Here is a 22,213-nt window from a genome sequence, read left to right as displayed (position 1 = left end):
TAAACTTTTGCTCCCCAATACATTTGGGGCCAGGGGCTGTAGCTCAGTGGTAGAGCACTCACCTTACATGTGTGAAGCACTGTGTTCAATCCAGTGCACCACTAAACAATAAGTAAATAAAGTTACTGTGTTCATGTACAACTAAAAAAAATACATTTTGGTATCTGTTCCTCCATCAATCTCTCCATTGATCTATCCATGCAGACATATTTCCAGATGGTTAAATAGACCTCCATATACATGGATATTTAGATAGATAAGTAGGTACACAGGTAATGGGATGTGGTGTACGTATTCAGTGTAAGAGGTCATTCATTGCAGCATTGTTTAAAATAGCTGAAGTCTGAATATTACCTTGAAGACTATGAAAAGAAAACATGGACGCAGTTGATATGAAAATCAGGTGGATGTTGAAGATAAAAACATGAATTTATTAACCAAATGTTGGAACTCCAACACATACTTGAAGATCTCTCTGCAAGAGTGGTTGCAGTTGAAGAAAAAAATATGAAGCTAAAATCAGAAAACCAGGTTCTTGGACAATATATAGAAAACCTCATGTGTGCTTCTAGTGGTTTTCAAACAACTGACACAAAAAGCAAAAGAAGGTAAGGGATTTGTTTCCCTTTTCTTTTATGGAATTACTGCTGACTATTTTTTTTCCTTTTAAAACTTGGATAGATTCCAAATGTTGCAGTACCTTTGTTTGTGTCTTCATCAAATATTTATGAGGATAAAGGCATATCTAGGCAAAATTAACTGTACAGCAAGAGACTTCCATGAGTTTGTTTATTAGGTTAGTCTATGAAAATGTGCAAATGTATTATAGGGACTTTATAATTAGAACTGCATATATTTATGAGACTTGAAGATGAATGTTTTATCAAATTTGCTTTCTTATATAGGTTTAGCACTGTCTTTTATTATGTAGGCTTACTAACATATATAAGAAAATAACCACCATGTTGTGAAAAAGTGACCAAAATCATGTACTAAATGCACAGCTTTATGTATGTACCCTGTTCACCATCTTGTGCCTACCATTTCCCTTTCACTAAGGAAAAAAAAAGATTTCACATTTTAAATGTAATTTTAATAGCTAATCACTTATGAGAGTAACCTGACTCTAATTGTTGAAACTTAACCAAAATAAGATACTGCTTTAGCTAGGGCTTGTCCTGTGTGATATTTAATAGTGTGATATGATTGTTGGCTTCTCTTTAAGCGATTGAAGATAGACTGTAACTATAAAAATGGTCTCATACTGGGAAGATTTGTTTAAAACTTCGTTTTGCGCAGAATAACCCACTTGGTATCGGAAAAGATAGGAGTTCTGGTCATGTGTGTGTTCAAGATAGAAAATCTGAGAAAAAATAGAAATGTGGCAGGAAAGAACTTGGTAAGTACTAGTAAGCAACTCCGAATTCTTTCACTCCAGATTTGTGTTCTCTCTGGCAGAATAGACTTTTGGTGGACAAAAGCTATATATGAAAGTGCATTAAGTTTGAATAACTTTATGTAAGCCACATATTAGGGAGATCAGTTACCATTTGGTCTCAAGAACATTTACCCAGTAGGTCAACTCTTGAAAAATACCTTACGAGAGTTTATTAGTAACAGAATCATGTACACATGGTAGAATATACATGTACAATAATGGCAATTTTAATCTTAGTATTTGAACTCACTTATTCTCCTAGAATTTTCTGTAAATTCAACCATTTATTATTCTTTAATAATTTTTTACCAAATTCCACTTGGTAAGGGAATCAGTATTGGAAATAATATTAAGATAAGAGGAAAATAGACCCACTATTATAGCTTATGATTCTTAGATTTGGGTTACTTTTAATCATGGAATAATCTTATGTATTAGTGTAAGATTCGATATGTGACTTTATCTGTATGAATATATAATTAAACTGCAAACATTTTGTATTCCTTTTATGACCTAATTTACAAATATTTGAAATTGTGTTGCAGTTCTGCTTTGTTGTTTAATAAAAAGCTATTACAGGGGTGGGAAACATTTTGACATTTCCACCTTATAGAATACTTAAAAAACAAAACAGCTTTATGTGAAAGGATAGTGATCTTAAGGTTGTATTATCAAATCAAAAGAGGAAGTTTTAGAGAAATACCTCTTGTATACTCCCATTTGTGGGAAAGGCAGAAACCCCACCAATTATGTATGTGTGTGCATGCACATATGCACACACACACAAACACACACACACACATGCAGACTCTAGGCAGATGTTCAGATGTTGATAAACCCAGCCTAATTCCCTCTTAAAATTGGGAGCCATCTCATCAAAAGTCATAAAAAGTACATTTCTGTTTTTGGTAATTACCTGGTTTTGTATATGGCCTGGCCAGATTTTGATGTTTTAAACTTGCTTGGAATGCCTGCCTGTGCCTTGAGCTCACCCATACATGGCTTTCCCTGACCAGGTAACAACCCTCTCTGAAAACTTAGTGGTGCCTCATAAATGCTGGATTTCCCTGACCAGATAACAACCCTCTCATAAATTCAGTACCTCATAAATTCTGATGTTGGGATCTGAATTTATTTCCTAACTTGAAGTGTTGAACCATGTAGATCATTAACCTACTCTCTGCTTTTGTATTATGCTTGTCAAAATCTTGTTAGCTGTAAGTTCTCAAGACACCACACTTAGCAACTTTTTGCACTATAAAACCTCTTTCCTGGATTACTGGGGTGCTGATCTCTAGCCCATGTTGGGAGAGACAGCTGATGATCAGCTCTCTTTGTGTACACAAATACAAGCTTGCTTTCATTTGAGTTAAAAATGGAGTTGGTAGTGTTTTCTTTGCATGGGGATTCAACAATGTACAAGAACCAGCAGCAGTCCAGTGTCTCTGGAGAAGGAAAATGCACTAAACAGAAGGACCTGGGGGGAGATTTATCTTTCCAGTATTTCCTTTTTGTGCCATTTCAATATTCAGGGTCTTACACTTCATTCAAAAGTAAAAAAATTGAAAATAAAAAAGGTTTTGTTTAGCTTTAAAACAACTGACTAATGCTGTGATTTGAAGTTGGATAACTATCCCCTTCACAGCCATTAGGTTGGGTTATCTGGACAAAGGGAAGGCACCTGTACCTCATGTTTACTTTTGTTTTTCAGGACTTTGTTAGCACTAGGATGTCATGTGAGTATATTGGATGAATACACTGAAGAAATGGTGAAAAAAATTAAGCCCTCCCCAAGAAGTAAGTTGAGTGACAGGCTGTATCCCCCCACCAAGGTGTCGTTGGTGCAGCCCCCTCCAGGGTGTCGTTGGTGGAGGGTGACCTGGGTGCCTTGCTTGTACTTGACCATCCACTGCAGATTTAAAAATTCATATGAGTTTAATCACATGTGCTTCTTCACATCTGTAGTGGACAGTAGACTCTCAGGTTGCTGAGAGGAGGAGAAAAGCTCAGTGTGTGTTTGAGAGTGTTTCATAAAAAGAGTCTTATTCCTAGTATTTGTGTGTATGAGCACTTATATCCAAATTTATGACTTTATGTGAGTTTCTGTTTCTTATCAATTATTTATGATTTTATTTACTTTTATAAAGAAAACATGTTTGAGGAATAATTATAAAGTAAATTTTGTTATCCCTTTTTGAAGATGAGAAAGCCAAGCAGACACATGCTGTCGGAGTGGCTCTGCCTGCAGTGCTGTGACCTGTACCTGTGGCAATGCTTAGCCTTGTAATCCTCTACATCCTCACTGCTAACAGTCCTTGAATGTACCTGCTTCATAGGAAAGTGTTAGTTACTAAATGAATGGTAGCTATTTTGTGATGTTATTATTTTCTTATTTATATTTACTTAAATATTCAAGCCACTGTTTGCAATTCACACATTATTTTTTCCCACTTTTTTATTGGTACATTATATTTGTATATAATTATGGGATTTGTTGTTACGTATTTGCACATGCACACAATATAACAATATCAGTTGGCCAATATCACTCCCCGGCATTTCTCCCCTACCTCCACACTTCCCACCCCTTGGTCTCTTTCCTTTATAGATATCATTTTGATTTTAATGAGATCCACTCCCACCTTCCTTTTCTTTTTTCCTCTCTAGCTTCTGCATATCAGAGAAAACATATGAGTTTGATTTAGTTCACTTAAAATGATGGTCTCTAGTTCCATACATTTTAATGCAAATGACATAATTTCTTTTTTCTTTATGCCAGAATAAAGAAAAATTTATATTAAATTTTTGTATATTGTGAGGCATGGTGGTGCATGCCTGTAGTGCCAGCTACTTGGGAGGATGAGGCAGGAGAATCGCACATTCAAACCCAGTCTCAGCAACTCAGTGAGGCTCTGAGCAACTCAGCAAGACCTGTATCTAATAAAATATTAAAATAAAGGGCTGGGGATTTTGCTCAGCATTAAGTGCCCCTGAGTTCAATTCCTGGTAACAAAAAAGAAATAGTAAGTGTGTATAAATACCACATTTTCTTTTTCCATTCATCCATTGATGAACACAAAGGCTGGTTCCATAGCTTGGCTACTGTGTACTATACTGCTATAAATATGGGTATGCATTTTTTGCTGTAGTAAGTTGACTGCCATCCCTACTGAAGAGTTGTGTAGTGGGGTCATATGGTGGTTCCAATTCTTAGTCTTTTGAGGAGTGCCTCCATACAGATTTCTATACTTGTACTAATTTGCAATTATACCAACAGTGTAAATGTGTTTATTTTTCTCTATATCATTTCTAGCATTTATTATTATATTTTTGTCTTGATGACTACCATTCTGAATGGTGTGCAATATTAATCCTATATCAGAAATCTGCTAGGGTAGCCAGCAGATTTTCTCCCATTTTGTATGTTCTTTCTTCACTTTATTCACTGTTTTAATTTGCTGTCCAGAAGCTTTGTAATTTAATGCCATTCCATTTATTAACTCTATTATTTCCTGAGCTTTAGGGGTCCTATTGAAAAAGTCATTGTGCCTAAAAATTGGAGTATTTACTCTATGTTTTCTTTTAGGAGTTGCATAATTTCTGGTCTAATTTTTAGGGCTTTGATTGACTCTGAGTTGATTTTTGTTCAGGGTGAGAGATACGAGTCTTTTTTTATTCTTCTACATATGAATAACCATTTGTTTAAAAATTCTGTCTTTTCTCCAGTGTATGGTTGTTACCTTTGTTAAGGATCAGATAGATGTCTTCAGATGTGTGGGTTTGTCTCTTTTTCTGTACCATTGGTGAAAAACACTCGTTATTAGTAGCAAGTGTAGGAATGTGGTAAATAATACCATGGAGATGAAAACAAAGTATCCCCTGATTATCTCTGTTGTACCCCCAGGCCTCAGGCTCCCCCAGATAAACATGAAACCCAATTGGAAATGATGTACCTGCTGAAAATGCAGCCTTGCCAGCCAGGGCCTACCCCAGCAGGCTGCATACACCAAGCTCAGTGCTTCCAGAGAGAGCTGATGGAAGCTGTGCCAGGACCTTGCACATTCTTATGTTCTAGACGTGTTTTCCAAATGTGTGAACAGTCTCAATGATGTAATTTTATGGTATATTTTATACATTTATGTTTTGAAGTAATCCTTTCTGCTCAGTTTCTAGAGTATCTAATGGTAAGAGATGAGCTATCTGCCATCAGAATCTACTTAAAAAAACATAAGAAAATATTGATAACTGGGAATTTTATATTGCTTATTTTTCTCTGAACTGTATTTCCAGTTCATTTTCCCAACTCTAGATCATATCTTTGGGTGATGTTCTTTTGTCCTGCAGTCTTTGCCTTTGAGTCAAATTGCAACATCAGTTGCAGTGTTTGTTCACATACACAATTTCTGTTATTAAAAAGCTCATTCTATTCAGTGAACCAAAAATTGTTGCTCTTTATCACAAAAACTTCCTGTTTAATGATCTTTCTGGTGACAACTCAGTCAAGCCTTTGATGAATTTTTTTAAGAACAAAATAATTGGAAACCACCTAACTTGCAAAAGAATTCATTATTCTCTCATTAGAGCCATTTATATTCTTTCAGGTTTGGGGAATATATATATATATATATATATATATATATATATATATATATATATATATGAAAAGGGCATTATTAGTGCTAAAAAGTTTTAAAAAATAAAAACCCAAACACAACAAATAAGTACTCCTGTTTCTCTTTCACCTGATAAGAAAATGAAATTATTAATTTCATGTTATTTTGCAAACATAACATAGTTAATTTTTATACTGTTCTCTGTGAGTGTACAGTGTGTGTTATGTGTGTGTTTGTGTTTCACTAAAACCTTGGGGTATAATTTACCTTGTTCCATTAGTTAATTTTTTCCCCCATGTAACCTAGTTGGTAAAAACTGGCTTTCACTTTCAAAAGAAATTTTTAAAATAATTATCTTTTGTCATAAAAAATCTTTGAGTTTCTTTCTGTTGAATCAAATGTGTTAATATATGTCTATGTTACAAATCTCAGTTCTGATTTCTAAATTTAAGATAGTGTTTGCAGTATGTCTGCTAAAGGAGACCAGTCCTTTCCCTGTGGTATTAAACAAGAACTCCTCTCATCTATTTTTGGTACTATTTCTTAATTCACCATGAGACACCATTTAATTTTTACTCCATTTTCCACAGTTAGGGAATTAATAGTAACTGGCATCAACATGGATGCAGGTCAGCATAACCTGAAAAGTTCAAGAGTTTCAGAACCATTTTAAAGAATTTTGGCATCATCACACAAAGTTGTACGTTCACACACTTTCTTGGCAGGCAGCTTCACCCTTGGAGAGATGCCCTGGAGAAAGGGTGTTCCAAAAGACATGCAAGTATTGCCTTAGCGATATTATTTGCCATAGCAAAAATAAATAAATAAAGGCAGGTTATTGGGGTGGGTGGAATATTCTTCAGTAGAAAAATGAATGATTTTCAATATAGTCTAATAAATGAATGAATTACAGTTATAAATGTCAATATAGATGAACATAAAATATAGTGTTGAGGGTAGAAAAAACATCTCACCAGATGATATAAAGTTGAGGCACACCAGACAAAGGCAATCACAAACTACGTATGTGCACATATGGAAATTTGTTATACACTGAATGTGTTCTTGCAGGTAAGTAGGAAAATGATGGACTACTCAATCAGTGGGGCTCAGATCATTGATTTCAAAGTGGCAAAAGTACTAAATTTCTCCCTTGAACCATACAGATATTTGCAGGAAGAGATCCAATTGCATAAGGCAGAAGTTTTTGAAGACAACAGCATAGGCTATCTTTATTACCTTGGAGTGGGGAAGGATTTTTTGAAAGCAGAAAAAACACTCATCCTCACTTCATTTAAAACATTAATTCAATGAAATATTCTTGGAGATGCCTTTTCTCTATATTCTGTGTAGTGTGTGGTCATTTCTTTTGCCTAGCTTTATCTTTCCAATTATACTTGTGATGTGGTGACACGTATTTGCCTATTTTCTACCTTGGCTTACTTCTGTGTAAAACCCCATGCTTGTAATTAATGGCTCCACAGATATTGTTGAGTAAACAGAAAATCTAATAAATTTGACTATATTGAAAAAGTTATGTACATCAAATGAAATGATAAACTAAGTGAAAAGACTTGCAAAACAATACCAAGGCTCCTAAAATTAATTAGATGTTCTGACAGAATAATTAGCAGAGGGTACAGATAATTCACATCTAATAAACATGAAAGACACTCAATCTTACTAATATCAAGACAATGTATGATAAAATCACAATGAAAAGCTATTTTGCCCCCACCAGGTTGGCAAAAACTGAGTAAATTGGTGGGACTATTAATTAGTACAATTACTGTGAGAACAAATATAGCCTGATCTCATAAAGCTGAAGAGGACCCAGTTATTTCTTATCCAGATATGAGCCATAGAGAGGATTTTGCATACAAAACAAACCTGAAAAGACAATTATTGTAGCATAGATTGTAGTGGCAGGATATTGGAAAGAACTTAAATGTCTACTGACTTGAGAATTTAAAACTAAATTTCAGAAGTGTGAATTGGAATACTATAGAGTACTTAAAACAAATTCATTATAGCTAACTAGCAGAACCAATCTCAAATACATTGCCTTGAGAAAAACAAAATGCTAATGGTGGGCACACTATAATGCTGTTTAAATTTTCGGAACATGACATGCAGCTTAGATCTGTTTCTCAGAGCCCAGTATGCCTAAGAAAATTGCATCTAGTGTTCAACCCTGACACAAAGAAAAGTCCACCAACTACAATTTTAAATCAAATTAAAGCAAGCTTGCATTGTGTACACACACAAAAAAAGAGCTGATCAGTAGCTGTCTCTCCCAATCCAGGCTACAGATCAGCACTCCAGCTGTCCAGGAACAAGGTTTTATAGCACAAAAAGTTGCAAATGGGGGTGTCTTGAGAACTTATGGATAACAGGATTTTTGACAAGCATAATACAAAGGCAGGTAGTAAGTTAATGATCTACATGGCTTAATATTTAAAGATAGGGCATACATTTAGATCCCAACATCAGAATTTATGAGGTGCTGCTAATGTTTCAGGGAGGGTTGTTTTCTGTTCAGGGGGAGCCAGGATTATGAGGTGTCACTAAGATTTTAGAGAGGCTTGTTATCTGGTCCAGGAAAACAAGGCATGAGTGAGTTCAAGGCACAGGCAGGAATTGCAAACAAGTTTAGAAATCACAGTAATTTTTAGTAAAACAGAAATTAACATTTCATGACTTTGTGATGAGATGGCTTCCAATATTAAAATGGAATTAGGCTAGGTTCATCACTAGGAGTACTCAACTTCAAATTCAGGGCATTGTAGATATGTATGGAAATGTCATGAGGTACCCCATAAACAATTATTTTTATGTGTCAGCTTAAAAATAAATTTAAATGTGAACACTTGCTACCAGCACATTATTCTCTTTGGTAGTCTTGCCAATCAAAACCATCCTCAATACCAGATGGTTTTGGGCTGGGATTGTCACTCAGTTGTAGAGCAGTTGCCTTGCACATGTGAGACACTGGGTTCAATCCTGAACACCACATAAAAATAAATAAATAAAAGTATTTTGTTCATCTACAACTTAAACAACAACAACAACAACAAAACAACAACAAAAAATTACGGTTGGTTGCCCTGTTCTCAGAGGTGAAGTTTCCTATACATTTTTGTACCACTTCCACATGAAATATTCCTCAGTTGAAATTTTCCTACAAACTCTAATGTGTCTGTCAGGCAGCCAATTTAGCAATTCATTCTAAAAAATACTCTCTGACTTCCAACTATAGGTTAAATTAATGTAAGGTCTGATTTGTATAGTGAATATCTGTGTTTTTAGTGCCAGATACTCTGTTTCATATTGTATGGCAGCTACAGTGATGATAACAAAAGGAAACTAGATGAGGGGCTGGGGGTGTAGCTCAGTGGTAGAGCACTGCCTAGCATGTACAGTGACTGTAACTGCTTCTATCTAAGGAGACTGGATGGGACGTTCTGGGTGTTTTCCTATTCCTCACAGCTTAATATGGTCATTCTGCTAATTTTTAGTTATGTTTTATTTGCTAGTTAAAAATATTGAAACTTTTTCTCAAGCTGAATTTCTATACATATTTCTAAGTAATATCTTATTGAATATGTTCAAGTAATTTGTATACTAACAGATATTGTCTTTTTAATTTATTGAGATATATTAAAATATCCCATTGCATTGTGGATCAGATCAACTTTATAATTTTGCCAAGTTATTCATTTAACTTTATTCATGTGCTACCTTGTTAAAAATAGTGGCCTCAAGAATGCTGAATGTGGTGTTGTTTATAATAACACTTTTCATTTTCAACATTATTAGTAATTTTTATTCCTTAAGCTGAGTGGAAACTGGTCACATGCTTATTTTATTAAAAATGAATATTTAAAGATCACTTTATGTATATAAAATGTTTTACAAAATATGAATATGCTTTTAGAGCAATAGGATAAAAATAGTTACTTTGTATTAATAAAATTATGCATTTTAAATCCCTTTTAACATTTTCTTTGTGAAATTTTATTTCTTTTTCACTTGGAAGAAAACTATTTTGAATTTAAAAAAAATTACAGTAAATAATCATGAAGAGGTTAACATTTGGGTATTTCAGCTGTGTGATGTCCCTTGTGGGGCAGTGTTTCTAAGCTATAAATTAGGACAGGTGGGCCACTTTGTTCTGAAACCTCATATTTACTAAATCTTCTTTTTTTTTTCAGATGAGAAATTTCACTCCCACCATCCTTTTTTGGCCAAAAGCAAAATTATGTAAATTTCAAAGTAAAGTATAAAATAAAAGGCAGCCTTTGTTTCATTTTTGCTGAATATCAGCTGTAAGTAACAGCAGAACCTTCTCCTGGGGAGTCAAAGTACCCCTTCACCCCTGGCAAAAAAAGGACTCTTTGGGGACAGAGTGGGGTAATATAAAGATGTCACCAGAGCCAGGTACATTGTTTATGAATTTCCATGCTTTTTGATACTTAGTTTATAAAATTTTAAGAAATACAATATGTTATGAGAATTATATCACTGTTTTACATTTGTGACTGTATTCTATTTTGTATCAATCCACAGTGAAGGTGGTGCTGAGCAAAAATTTAAAATATCTGACAAAACAATTAATGTTAGTGATTGTGTACCTAGAAATCAATGGAATATGTTTGTAGATCCAAAATTCAAAACTGTTTACAATACATTTATGAGATTTCATTTTTATATTAAAAAGGTTGATATTTGCATACAATTTTTGTCTTCTTATTTTAGCAGATATCTTAAGAATTTATCAAGTTTGGAAGATTCAATTCAATTTTTTTCTTTCTTTTTGGAATTTTATTTTGTTCACTATTATTGCCATTGCTTCCAAGGAATGAGATTTTATTTTGAAATGGATGAAATCTAGAATGTCTTTTTTTATGATAAGTTCCCAGCTTCTTGATGTCCATGTCATAATTCTTTGTATTTGTGAAATTATAGAAAAACTATCCATTTTCAGGAAAGTAGTCATTGAAAAAACCCACCAAGCAAATGTATATATATGTATATATGAAAATATGTGGTGTTTTTGTTAATATTCAACAATATATCATGTGAGCATTAGAGACTGTGGATTCCTGGACATCTCCACCTGGGTCAGGACCATACTGAGGGCTGTTTCCAAGCTGGCTTTCAAGAACTTCAATGTTGGTGATTGTGACTGTGCTCATTTGGCTCATTTTTAAGATTGTGGTACAGTGAAACTGTGGTTCTGATTCCTGGTGTTGGAGGGTAAGATGATCTGGAACTTTTAAGTCCCATGGGCACCACATGGCCAATTGGATCAGGCACCCTTGAAATATCTGTAGCAGAAAGGCTGTGCTGCTAGCTTGGGATTTCATAAGGTGGAAATGTCTTTGATGAGTGTAAGAAAACAAAGGTTGGGACAAAGTATGGAGTTCCACAGTCCTGGAAGACTCACTTGAATTCCTCTGGTTAATGAGCTGCTTGTAGCCTTTTTTCTTCAGTTCATAAAACTGAAATGAGAATCCACCACAAATTAGGCCTTCTGGAAGCTGAGGTAACTAAGAAGGAAAGAACCTGGTCCTCTCTTTATGTAGATTGCAGCATGCTAGCAGACAGTGTTGCTTACATAATCTCTATAGTACAGAAATGCTCCATAGGAGCTCCATGCTCAGGCAGTCTTCTCCTGTGGCCTTGAGACAGGTCCAGGAGCCTAGTTCTACAGTAAAGTTCAGGACCTTGGCAAAGCAAGGGGGATAGGGCTTGTCTTTCAGAGATGTACTTCTATGTGGTGGCCAATGGCCACATAAGCCTGTGTAGGTTTAAATTAAAACCCTTTAATAATTGCACTTCTCCATCACACTAGCTACATGTCAAGTGCTCTGTGCCCATGTGTGGCTGGTGCTGTCTTTAAGTTCTAAGTTAAGTAGCTTTCAGTTGGGAATCATTGTAATAAAGCTGCAGTGAACACTTAGTACATCAGCCTTTGTTAGTACCTTATTTGTTTCATGATCCACCAAAGGTGGAATTACTACATACATTCTGTGTCTGTTTTATGGTTCCCTAATGATCCAGAGTAGAGGTGTCATATATAAATATTTTTCAAAGAATGGCAAAGAAGAGGGCAGGTCTTACTGCATTCTCACCTTCTAGACTTGAATACTTGGTCTGAATCCTTGCTAAGTGGCTAGGCAAGAAGCACTATTTCATGTCCAATCAGATGCAAGGTCCACGTCAGATGCCGTGCTCACAGGTCCATGACTACTGTGGAACAGCTGTGGAGACTTCCTTCTCTGGGTTTTGATGTGGATCATTTCCCACCACAGTATTACATTTGGGGTGAAACTAGCTGTGGAGGGCACTGAAACTGTACTTGCATTGACACTTGCACTCTGCTCTTTTATGACTATTTATAGTACCACTTCTTTAAAGTGTCACTTCACAATACATAGAAAGAAACTGTAGTCTGTACATTCCCTCCACCTGACTTCTCCTGTAGATTCTGATATTTACTCTTATTCCTCCAGGTCCTTGGTTTATTGTCTCCTTTTGCCTGAGAGCCTCAGTGTTGAAGATGCATTACCACCATACATTTGCCAGTACATCTCATACATGGCTGGCCTGTGATTTTCAGGTCCCAAAATGATGAACTACTTAATGGAAATTATCTGATGGACTCACTCTCATAGAACTTTAACTCTGGTAGGGAGGGGCTGGGGATGGGAGGGAGGATTGATGGAGTGAGATGTGGGTGTCCTTCTGTCTTCCAGTTGCCACCTGGGAGGCATAAGTGCTGTGAAGCTGTTCCAGTCCTGAGGCTTACAAGTAAGTGGATCATTTTGTTTCCATTCTCTTTTCCTTGCTTAAGAAACTCCACTAAATGTAACATGCCTAGGGAGTTTTCCTTGAACCTTAAAGTGTGGGGTAGAAATTAAAAGCTTATTAATTTTCATGTAATTATGAGTCTGTGATATGTACATTTAAGACCTATTCACATCTTGAAGAAATCTAATATTTAAAATAAAACAGTGTTTCTTATTAATGTTTGTGAAGCCAGTATGCTCTGTGAGCTATGGCATGTAAAACTGTTATGAAATTTTGAACAAAAGTTAAAATACAAATACAATTGTGGGAATACTTACATACATAAAATATGTTTCAGAGAAATAAAATTTGCATGATTGTCTTTGCAAATTTTGAGAGAAAAAGTGAACAGAGTGAGGAGCACTTCTGCCAAGGAGTTGATCCTGATAGAAAAGGAGCAGAAAGTTCTGTGCACATAGATGAATGGGTGATCAATTTCCAGAGATGAGCAGGTGCAGGGTACAGAGTTAGCTCTCGTAGAGTTCTGAGTGTTTGGGTAGGAAGGCTCCAGGTGCCATCCTAGGAGGAAGGACCACTTTAGGGTCTTGGGGAGGTTCACACAGGAAGCCAATCTATAGGGTTTCAGTTCATTAGCTGCCCACTCTTCCCCATGCCAACTCAAGCCTGCCCCCTGCCTCAAAGGAATCCCCTTAGCAGAAAAATTGGAGTCCAAAGTGTCAAGGGCCCTACCTATACAATTAATAACTGATTCTTACATGGATGGATTAGAACATAATGTGCTCCTGTGCCCCTTTGGATGACATCCTAGGAAGAGATCAGTGTTGTAGCCACCTGGAGCTATGCACTTGAGGGGACTAACAGTCCATTTTGGTTCAATGAGCCTGGGTCTCTGGTCAGTCTAGATGGACATGTGCTTTGTAGCAACTAGGGTGTCATATGGCAGAGGTGCTAATCTGTCATGTGGACACAGAGGGATGGGCATGAGTGCTCAATGGAAGTGGAGTCCTCAGGGCCTGAGGCCCAGAGACAGCCCAGCCTCTGGAAGCATAGGCTGCACCTATAGCTGCAGGTGGGCACTGTACAGTGAGCTAGGAAGGCTGGAGAGAGCAAACCTGTCACCAAGGAGCTTTTATGGCTTCTTATCCTGAAGAGCAAATCATGAATGAATTTTGGCAGAAAACCCTTATGTGTATAGTCAATATTATGATGTGCTAAGGCATCACCCAGAATGCATGGGCATGCCAATGATGAAGAACCTTTTCAACAAAGGGTGCTGTGAGAACAGACAAACACATAGAAGAGAATGGAGTCAGACTCCCTCTCTCACTTCATACACAGACACACAGACACAGACACACACACACACACACACACACACACACACACAAAAAAGCACACACTCTCAAAATATGTCACAGAACTCAGTGCAAAATTAAAACTACAAACTCTTAGAAAAAACAGGAATACATTGTTTTGGCCTTACATTTTTTAGTAGTGGTTACTAATATAAGGCACCAGCTAAGCAACATAAGAAGTAATAAGTAAATTGAACTTCATTGAAAATAAAAGTTTTTGAGCATTAAAGAATTCACTAAGAAATTGAATTGACAACTCACAAAATGGAAGAAAATATTTGCAAATCGTAGGTTATAACTCAGAAATGATGGTTACCCCAAATATAGAAAGAACTGTTACAATTAAACAACACAGAAAATCCAATAAAAAGTGTTCAAAGACTTGAATATGCAGTTCTCAAAAGATCATTATGTTTGCAAAACAGTCATCATTTATCATTTATCATTAAGGATTTGCAAATCAAAGTCATAACAAGAGACCACTTTATGACTAGAAGGATGGCTACAATCAAAGACATGGACAATGGCATATGTTCTCAGGGATAAGGACACACAGTGACCTGGGGAAGGAAATGTAATGGATGTGCCTACTTTCTAGCACAGTCTGGCAACTCCTTCCATGTTAGACACAGACTTACTAAATGACCCAGCAATCCCACTCCTAGGTGTACACCCAAGAGAAACAAATGTAGACATGCACACAAAAGTTTGTATATGAGTGTTCACAGCAGTGTTATTCAAATAGCCAAAAGTACACGTGACTCACTCAACTAACAAAATAGATTAATAAATATGGCATATCCATCTAATGGAATATTGTTCTGCAATAGAAAGGAATGGAGTACTGATAACATGCTACAGCATGAATGAACCTTTAAAATATTAGGCCAACTCAAAGAAGCCAGTCACAAAAAAAGACAGGGTCTCACTTAAGGCCCTGATTTCACCCTTGATGAAGGAAGTGTCACTTGGCACTTTGTCCCATGTGCAGGCAGCCACACACCTCTCCAGGCACATTTAAGAGACAGGCTCACTGAAAAGTTTCTAGGAGAAGCCAGGTTTCACAGCATACTTTGCATGGTTCCTCCTCCAAATTCCCTGGTACCACAATTCATTTCAACACCTGTTCCTCTATCAGGTTCTCCAGACAGAAGGTAGCATCTTCCAGAATATTCTTTGTCATGCCATGCCATTTTCCTGCCCAGACTTCTCCATTCCTGCCTTCTTCTGGACCTCACCAGAGAGCCAATTTCAAGTTTTCTCAGGGCAGATCTCACTGCTCTCAGGCAGCAGACCCTGCAGCCTCCAGCTGGTCTCCTTAGAAGCATGGGCTAATGGAAGAGAGGGGACTCAGGAAAAAGTGCATCATGTAATTTTTATCACAGAATTTTCCTATGAGTACATAAAGTATATTCATGTTTTGAATAGAGGTTTACATGTCCCAAAGGAAGTTGTCATTTCTTATTCTCAATAATCTGTCACTTTAAAACACTCTAAAAATAGGAGGCCACACTTGTCATATTTTTGACCTTCATAAAGTTGTATGTTGAAAAAAAAAGACAAAAAAATAAAGTTGTATGTTGTCCTCTGACCCAATATTGATATAGCTAATGGCATAAGGAGTCATTCAACCAAAATTTCAGGCAAGGATTTATGAACAGCATGCCATCACTAACCAAGCCCCCCCAAATGAATCCTCAAATGGACACCTCACCAGACTGGATATCCCAGGATGCAGCTCTGTTACTGCTGTTTACCGGTTATGAGTCCTTGCTTCCCCAATGTTGAAGTATAACACCAGAGAAGAACGCTGAGGCACGTTTAGAATGGAAAGTAGAAGCTTTATTATAGGACAGCAGAAAAGACTTCTCCCAGAGGAAGAAGGGGACTCAAGAGGTGGAATCCTTGGAAGGGCGATGTCTTCCCCTTTTTATAGCTAAGGTCTTCATTCAGCTTTCCCACATTCCTGGCGCATTCCTGTCCTTTGTTCTGTTAACTTTCAGTGATGGAATGTAGGTGGGAAGGCCCAAAGGGTGGAGCACAGGTGGACCAAAGGAGTAATCTGGGCAGGAAGAACTTTTGGATAAGCATCTCCATGTTTGCTGGGAGGTGTTTCATTAACATTTCTTTGGGAGGGGTTCTGGGTCTTGGGACATTAACATTTCAAGAGTTGTTCTGCTTTTCTTGGACTCCATCCTCAACATGGCCTTCATTTTTAATTTTATTTGATATTAGACCCAATTTATCTAACTACACTGACTACCTATCTTTAAATCTGGCTTCAGCACCATCTGAAACACCTATTGAAATCAGGCCACATGCCATCCTCACTGAGAACCCACTTGTCTGTTCCTTTAGACTCACAGTTCCCTCACTGGTATCCCTCAGTTGTTTTCCATTTTAAACATTTTATTGTGGTTAAAATATACATGATGTAAAATTTGCCATGTTAACCATTTTTAAAAAAAAAAAATATATTTTTTTGTTGTAGATAGACACAATACCTTTATTTATCTATATGCAGTGCTGAGGATAGAACCCAGGACCTTGCACATTCTAGGTGAGTGCTCTATCACTGAGTCACAACCCCAGACCTCAAATTTTTTTAAACACAATCCTTTTACTCAATATTGATACTCTCAGGTCCATAGCATATTTAAGGAATATTGATATCCCTGAATATATGAATTTACTTCACTTCAGCAAAATTCTACCACACCCATTTCCTCTATTGTAGAAGAGTAGATGCTGGCCAAGTGCTAGGACATGTTTCAGGCCTTTGGTAAAACCAACATAGAATCAAAGAATCCATTTAATGAATAGAACATTAAAAATAATTCAGGTCTAGTTGTTGTTGGTTATCTATTTGGGGCTTTTATTTCTTTGATAATGGAGATATACTCATTTCCTTTTTAGATTATTGTTAGTAGTTATTAAAACATAATCATGGCTGGGGTTGTGGCTCAGTGGCAGAGTGTGTGAGGTACTGGATTTTATTCTCTGTACTACATATAAATAAATAAATAGAGGCCAATCAACAACTAAAAATTGTTTATAAATAAAACACCTAATCATATACCTATCAGTTTAATTCACTCATTCTATATGTAAAAAAAGTCTATTCCTTTAATTATAACAGCTCAAATATCAGGAGGATTCTTCTTTAGTTGTGGGAATTTTGATTTTTACAATAACAGCTGAATTATTTAGGTAAAGTGTATATAAATATGTACTGTATATATGACTTCATTTTTGGATTTAATATTTCCTTATTTTTCTATAAATTGCCAATTTTTAATATTGTTTATTTTATTTAACTGTCATTTTTTTAGAGCTGTAAACAATGTTGGAACCTGATTCAATAAATGGTGTCATATTTAGAAGGGCCTTTCAGGTTTTTCTTCTGAAGCTATAACTTTTTATAGGACTGTATCATGGTATTTAGGCATTTCAGTTCTGTTTTTAATCTGAAATGACCTTATTTCCAGTTTCTTGCTCTAAAACAAGAAATATACTAGCAACTATTTTCCTGTAGTGGTTAGGGCAGAAGTAGTTCTGGATCAACATCAGTGGGGGATCATCAAGTCCATTTTATACACACCATGGATGTAGACTGCCATCCACTCATTTAGAGTGAGGAATGTTTTATGATGGAAAGTAAAAATTATTCATATGATTGATTTAACAACCATGTTACTCTCAAGGGAAAACAGATTAGATTTATTGAACTTTTAGAGTTTCTTTTCAAGGCCCAACATTTTTCTCATTTAAATTAATTGTGGGCTCAAGTATCATTGAATGTCTTCACTGGCCATCAATTTTGATAAAGCTGCTGCTTATATTTAAGAATAAAGTTATATTACTGCATTTGTTTTAGAGTTAAATGTATACTCTTTACAAAAAAACTGAAGAGCATATTTCATACTTGAAAAAACTTTAACCACTAATTCTTAATTAGGGTATTTTTAATAATTGTTCTTTCTTGGTTTCTATCAGGGAAACATTGTGTGAATTGTCATCTCTGGACTGGTGCAGTTTTGCAAATTGTTATTTACTTGCAATAATCTAGAAATTGAGATTAAAAACTTCAAACACTTATAGTACTTTAGCAAAGTCATTTTATAGCTATCAAATCTAACAACAAAATTTGAAGTTATGTCTTTGTTCTTCATTTTAGTGTCCTAATAGTCCATTTCTATTTTACAAATGTCTCCCTGAAAACAAAACAAAGACTAGGACACTCCACATATCAGTGAACCACAGAAAAATGGGTATAAAATAATGGGTATAAAATATAAGACTGTATATGTAAGGGAAATCAGGGACAGAGTGAACTTAAATTATGGTTTCCAATTTCTACAAGTTTTCTAAGAACTGAATTTTTTATTTGTTTGTATTTGAAATCTCCTAATTTCCATGACATGTATAGTTGCTTTTTTCTGATTTACTCTTAACATGCTCTAGTTATTCTTTTTTTTATGGAAAAAGTAGCTGATTTTTATTATTATTGCCAAACAAGACTTTAAATCAATTAAAATCTTTCATTATGCATAAAGTTACTTTCACATTTGTTACAATCACAGTAAATATGTTTCTTTGTATAAAAAGATAGCCTTTATTTGAAGTCTAAAATATCCCCAACTGCAAGATTACATATATAAAACTCCATTTGTTTCTCATATAATAGTGCATTAATCAAATTAAATGTTGTACTCTCTATAATAAGATACAATGGAAATAATTTACTTATAATATTTATATTTAAACCATCTTTATTTTCAAAATACTATCCTAAAAATATTTCCATTAAGCTTCAATTGGAGCAAAAGTATAATCACTTAAATAAAAGCAGTTACTTAAACTAAAAATGAGAGATAAAATACTTTTGAAGGCAGATAAATGATATTGTCAGGTTTCTTGCTGTTCTTCTGGATGTTCAGTAGCAGGCTCATTTGAAGGTGGAATCAATCCTAAAGGATACTCACTTCTACTTTCAGGATGCAGGGGTGAGTGGCAGGGGAAGAAATCCAGATCTTGGGGGGAGATAATGAGGAAAACACCATGGTCCCATTGGGAATGGAGGGGGTGGTGGGCCCAGTGGAAAATATTCTAGAGATGCTCCATACATGTTTCCTGGAGGAGGTGGAGGAAAAAGAGGTCCTTTTCTCATAAACTGACTACTTGGATCCACTGGAAACAATGGACTTCTGATTGGAGGGAAAGGTGAGAAAGCAAAGCCAGAGCCAGTTGCTTCATTTTCAACAGGGAGAGATGAATCAGGCACATTGGAATCACCAAGATCAAATTTGGTATCATTTCTACTGGATTCAATATCTGAAGTAGACCCATCCATTTTATCCAAAGGCAGCATAGTGGAACTTTTGAATTCTGATCCAGATGGTCTACCATGATTAAAATAACATCCATCTTGCCTTTGTAGAGGAAGCTGTGGATCAAAATATAGTTGGCCTGGTGGAGGGATCATTATTTGGGCCTGTTGACATGGAGGTGCCAGGGGCCCAGTGTCAGAAGGTGCTCTTTGAGGATCAGTTAACCTACCGCAGTTTGATTCTCTTCTTTCATTGCTAGTCAGATGGTTCAGAGAATTCTCTGGGCCCCTTGAGGCTCTTCCTTCTCCCACTGGCACCAAAGGTTAGAGTCTGAGTGGACCATTCTTTTCCAAAAGTGGAGATCTCATTTCAGATGAAGTTTGACCCAATGGTGAGGGACCATTTGGGGAATGCTGTCTGCCAGAATCTGTATTTGAAATATCAAGTGTAGAAGGATCTTTTTCTGCAAGTTTAAATTTGAACTCCATTTCAGTTAATTTTTGTGAGTATTTTGTTTTGTTAAATCATTGAGGTATCTTTCAGTGCTCTGAGCTGCCAACTCATCACCATATGCTTTTTTCTCATAGTACATAATATGCCCCTGATAAAAATGAATGGTTCTCTCCAATTATTCTTCAAGATCTTTGGCTCACTTTCTATAGGTCTCCAGCAGTATAGTTGTATGGCTGATCTTTTTTTTTTACACTTTGGAAAGTTTCTCCTCTTGCTCTACCTGGTAATTTTTCTCTCCTATTAATTTTCTTTGGAGTTCCATTACGTTTTCTTGATATAGTTCCATCATGACTTTAAGTTTCTGCTGAAGACTCTGATTCTTATTTTCATACTGCGTATTTTCTGCTTGCAAAGATTTTTGTTCTGTCTTAAGATTTTTAATGTTTTATAACGTCTTCCTTTGTTTCAATTACTTCAGATAATAAAGCAAAAATTTGATTTCTTTCTCTTTCTAAGGTTTTAAAAGAGGCCTTTAACTTAGCAACATAAATCAGTTTCTTCAAAGCCTCTTTTGGCTGATCTTCTAAGTGAGCACAAATTTAAGATTCACTCTCTATTTCCAACTCCAAGTTACACATCATTTGTTAGGACTTCTGCAAGCACAGGAGCCCAATCTTTTATCTGCAGCAAGTGTTCAGTCAGAGACTTAATGTGATTTTCTTTATCTCTTAGAACTTGTTCTGCATGTACTTTAGAGTGTTCAAATGTCATTTTCTGTTTATTGAGTCCATTCACTTTTTCTTTCCATACCTCAACTTCTTTTAAAAGCTGTTTCTGACTTTCCTGAAGTTGGGAATTTTCATTCAAAGCCTCTTATATTGCTACTGCAACTGCTTCTTTATTCATTTTAAACATTCTCAAGATTGTTTTAGCTTGAAATTTGAGGGATTTTGACTCATCTTCTAGGGACTTAATTCTTTTTAATATATCCACCATCAATTCATCCTGCTGAAAACGTTTAGTTTTCTCTTCTTTTCACTCTTTTTCTAAAAAGAGTATTTCATCCTCAAGTTTAGATACAGACCTATCCAGGTTTTCATATATTATCTCCAAATTTTCTGTTTCTACTGACTCCTTCTCCAAAATGGCATCCTTTAAAGATGACTCTAAGCCTTCATACTCTTTTTGAACAAGGCTAACTTTTTCAAGTAGTTCACATTTTTCTTCAATTAGTCCAGAAAGTTTTAGAGCAAGCTTTTCTTCTCTTCTCAAGTAACACCTGCTTCTCACAGACTGATAAATTCTCCACAAAAACAAGAGAACAACAAAAAATACAATAGCTGTATATATCACCAACTCCGACGGACAGCCATAAGGACTAGGGTGTGTTTCCATGTCTTCAGACAAGGCAGACCACAACTCTGCTTACTTCTTCCAGGACCACCTCCATGTTTGGCTGAGGGGCAGCTGTTGCCCCTTCATTACATTAAGGCTACTTTGGCTATTCCCTCCAGAACCACACCATGCCCAGCCAAGCTGAAACAGGCTGTGGACACTCAGGCCTTGGGTTAGGAACAAACCTGCACCAGGCAACAGAGCAGACCACTGTGAACCAGTGAGGGAGGAGGGGTGTAGGCATGGGCATGAGGAGCCCTGGTCATGGGCTCTCAGGGGCCTAGCACACTGCCTGTCAGAGAAGTCTTGGCGTTTTCACTATGTTGTGAATCTTGAAGCAGCACAGGTTCAAGCCTGCTCCAATCAAGACAGAGAGAAGTCCTCTCCAGGTCACCCACCCATTGGTTTGGTTTAGGCCAGGCCAAGGCAGAACTTCTATATAGTCATAATATCACCCAGTTTGATGTCACTAAAATTCTAAAGCTCTGTAAAATTTTTAAAGAGCTAGTACATCATATATTTATATTTGTACCATTTGCCCTTGTGTTTCAATGTCTCATTCCTTTCCCTCTCCTCCTGTCACTATTCTTTTTTCCTTCCTTCCTTATTTCCCCCTTTCCTTTTACTGCAGTGTTGGTGACTAAATTTCAAGGCCTAGTACATGCTGGGCAAGCTCTCTAGCACTGATCTACATCTCCAGGCCTGTTGACACTTTCTATAGAAGCCATGTGAATTATTGCCATAGAAAAACTCTTATGTTAGGCTATTTTTTAAAAAAATTTTATTTCTTACATATATGAAAATAGTGGAATG

The 22,213-nt window shown here is 36.2% G+C and overlaps 2 pseudogenes; one reads left to right on the top strand and one right to left on the bottom strand.

Moving 5' to 3' along the window:
- Positions 1 to 368: 368 nt before the first annotated feature.
- Positions 369 to 612, top strand: LOC124084968 (short coiled-coil protein-like; annotated as a pseudogene).
- A 19,992-nt stretch (positions 613 to 20,604) lies between these two features.
- Positions 20,605 to 21,666, bottom strand: LOC124085010 (cTAGE family member 4-like; annotated as a pseudogene).
- Between the last annotated feature and the right edge of the window lie 547 nt (positions 21,667 to 22,213).

This window comes from Marmota monax, unplaced genomic scaffold, assembly GCF_021218885.2.
Source record: "Marmota monax isolate L192 unplaced genomic scaffold, Marmota_monax_Labrador192_F-V1.1 WCK01_AAM20220418_F8-fsc00090, whole genome shotgun sequence".
NCBI lineage: Eukaryota > Metazoa > Chordata > Mammalia > Rodentia > Sciuridae > Marmota > Marmota monax.
This window is presented reverse-complemented; position numbering and strand designations above follow the sequence as displayed.